The sequence below is a fragment of the Rhinopithecus bieti genome, unplaced genomic scaffold, assembly GCF_001698545.2.
Source record: "Rhinopithecus bieti isolate Rb0 unplaced genomic scaffold, ASM169854v2 repeat_7975, whole genome shotgun sequence".
In the NCBI taxonomy this organism is placed as follows: Eukaryota; Metazoa; Chordata; class Mammalia; order Primates; family Cercopithecidae; genus Rhinopithecus; species Rhinopithecus bieti.
In genome coordinates this window covers 1-3392 of record NW_016833110.1, presented here as the reverse complement: position 1 = coordinate 3392, position 3392 = coordinate 1, and the positions used below count along the sequence as shown (strand labels likewise).

Here is a 3392-nt window from a genome sequence, read left to right as displayed (position 1 = left end):
GCAAGATGAAAAGGCAAAAAAGAATATTCTAAGGAGAGGAATGACATGTGCAATGGCAGATCAAGACAGCAAGTCATGTTGTGAATAACACCATGCCCCCAGAAATCAGGCTCTTCAAGTTAAATCACATGCAGCAGTCAAGTTTTTCAGGAAAGTTATAAACTTACATGCAACTTAGAATACAACATATAAAAATGTAACAAAATACTACTACCTCATTTTACTCTGCATGCCTCCTTCAGCATCAGAATAGTCTGACTCACTACTGACCCTTTTCCAACTGGAAGAACTAAAGGGTGAGGAGACTCCATCTTTTCCTGCAGCTCCACTTCCATCTAAAGGCAAACTCTGGACACCCAGGGAGGAGGGACACCAAGTGTTCCCTTCATGCAGGTTCACTCTGCCTGTGCCAGTGACTGAGGCTGCCTCTACTTCACCACTGGATTCCTTTTCCTCCTCCTCTCCTTGCTGGATTTTTTTGGTTTAACTTTGGATTTTTTCTTTTTATTCTGATTTTAGGAGCAAATGAAGACATACATAATAGCTACTTCAGAATGGCTTTTCACTGAATCATTACTTCTTCATGTTAAAGTGACTAAATATGTCCCCAATATGTAGTTTAAAGAAAGGAGAAAAGAAAAAAAGTGGAACTTCTTTAATACCCTAAGCATCAGGCACGATGTTAAGTGCTGACTGTCTACTGTAAGAAAGAAGGAATGAAATACATGAGACACAGTAAAACACATGGCCTGGGTTTAAATTGTACCTCTCTGACTTGAGGCAAATCATTTAGCCTCTCTTGAGCTTGACCTTGCTTATCTGTAAGGATGCGGCTAATACTACCTACCTTGCACAGGTGTTGTGAAAGTACTCAGCCTTCTCAATTGGAATTTCTCAAGAGCATTAAAGCCTATAGAAATGACTTGAGTGTCTATTTTATCAGTTCTCCAAGTGAGATACATAGCTAGTATCATTCTACATGCCTGCATAGAAGAGACGGTAGTCCATTACATACAATGCACATTTCAGGGCCTTGGGTCTCTGTAGAAGTAGATACTAAGTAGAAGCCAGTTTCTTTCTTTCTTTCTCCCTGTTACTCTCTTTCTGATATCCAAGTATATCTGGAATCTGTGTCTTCCTCCACGTTCTCAAAGTCTGTGGCCTTGGGGAAGGAAGCTCCTATTACTTCTATCTTGGACTACTTATTGTGGCCCCAGACCCATACTTTTTTATTTGCTACCACAGAGATTTTTCTAAGATGCAAATCTGATAACAACATTCCCCTACACAAGATTCTTTAATGAATCTCTATTGCCTACGAGATAAAAACCCAAACTCCTCAGCCTCCTGTACAAGGATCTCATCATTCAGCCTCTGCTACACAACGGCTCCACTCTTTCTCTGCCGCACTGAAACTCTAGTCCTGCTAGTTAACAAATGGGCAATGTATACTCTCATTCTCTATGTCTATGCGCCTTTCATTTTATCTGCATGAAACACTCATTCCTCCTTGTCACTACTGCTACTCACTCTGAAATCTCTGTTTAGCTACCACACCTTTAAAAAGCCTCTTCCTCCTCCCTTTAGACTGGGTGCCCTCAATGTGTTCCCAGAGTACTCTGTGAATATTCTAATGAGAGAAACAATAATATTGCATTGTAGTTGTTTATTTATCCATCTTTGCCTTCTCCCTCAAACTTCTAAAAGCAGCCAGTCTATATACTTAGTGTTTAGCACAGTGTCTGGAATACAGCAGATGTTAGGTAAATGCTGAGTGAGTGAATGAGTGAAATAATTTCTAATAAGAAGCATTTTGATCAGGTATGACATTTCTGGAAGTGAATCCTTGGCCATACATCTGTATGCTCCAGGTTCTCCAACCTCAGCATGAGGCAGATGGCAGCTATCTGGAAAGGCTGGGAAATCAGGTGACTGTAAGGTGTGGAGATGGCGCACTGACTGGTAGGTGGGCTTCTAACGATCTAGCGACGGGCTGGCAAATTATGGCCCAAAAGCCAAATCCAGCCCAACACACAGCCTGCTTCTGTTAATAAAGTTTTAGTGAAATAGTCATGCCCATTCATTTACATAGTGTCTATGGCTGCTTTTGCTCTGTTACAATAGAGTTGGCAGTTATGACAGAGACCTGAAGTATTTACTAGCCTTGTAGAGAAAGTTTAGAAAACATTTGTTGACTCCTGGTCTTGAGCATCACGGGGATGAGAATGCTTGGTTTGGGGTATAAAGTGGATGCTCATTTTTATAGCTGTCACACTGACTACACCTCTAAGAAGTATAAGATGCTTAACTGGCACTTTGAGCATCAGATGAATTTAAATTTACTATGCTAACAACCCTAAACTGAAACAAAATTCAAGGTAGGCTTTTAGGGTAGTAGTGATGCAAATCATAGAAAACACATAGCAATCTATTAAAAATAAGCCACAACTTAACTTGAAATAAACATAAATGTACCAAAGTTGGTCAAGAAGCACTGGATTCTGATTGCTGTGGTTTGATAGGTGTTCGCCCATCATACTGAGGAAGCGGAGTTGGGTATAACACCGTGGGCATCTCTATGTTTAGTCCGGGCAGTCCGTGAAACATGAACTTCTAATAATGATGAATCAAGGACACACACACACACACATACACAAAACCAAAAAACCATGAATCATAAAACAGAACTATTACCATGTCTGGATCAGAACACTCACAGATTCATGTTCAAAAGCCTACTAAGGAAATATAAATGAGACAGAAAATAGATATCTTGAAGGCGTAGGGCTTAAAGAAGAGCTGAAGTTTATCTGGCCTCCAGCTGGATCTGGTTTGGTCAGATCAAATCAGGTCTGGTTTTAGTTTCCTTATGTATTCATAAAATTTATCCAATTACTTTATCTGTCTATAATTTTTTTAAACCAATTTATCATTTTTATTTACCTGTCTCCACCTATAGCTATCTCTCTATTTGATGTCGGAGCAAGAGAATGCCACAAGGAAAGAATTACTTCTTACTTTGCTGGCTGAAGAAGCTGGGTCCCCGGAGATGCTGGTCTGACTTTCCTACTGACTGGCACACTCGGAAGCTGTCCACTGACACACGTCTTGGTTGGCCTGCCTACTACTTGGAGGAGAAAGCCAAGGAGAAGCACTGGCTCTTCTTGCAAGTACAAACAGGTACAACATAATCTATAATTAAATCTTCTACAGGTCGTACCCCCCTACCTATTCCCTTCCTAAGATTCAGAGATAATTTTAAAATGTTGATGCATTTATTAAATGGAGATTTTTTATTTTCTGTTCTTAAGTGTCTTTGAATATGAACATTTTTGTCTACGTTCTCAAAATATATGTAAGAACTTTTAATACCTCAAAGTTAGCCTTAGAAT

The 3392-nt window shown here is 39.8% G+C and overlaps 1 long non-coding RNA gene across 1 annotated transcript; it reads right to left on the bottom strand.

Moving 5' to 3' along the window:
• Nucleotides 1–383: 383 nt before the first annotated feature.
• On the bottom strand, nucleotides 384–3386 carry LOC108524609 (uncharacterized). Its single transcript, XR_001884094.1, has 2 exons — nucleotides 2476–3386; nucleotides 384–983 (listed from the first exon to the last, which is right to left on the bottom strand). It is a non-coding gene; the product is annotated as an uncharacterized LOC108524609 (long non-coding RNA).
• Between the last annotated feature and the right edge of the window lie 6 nt (nucleotides 3387–3392).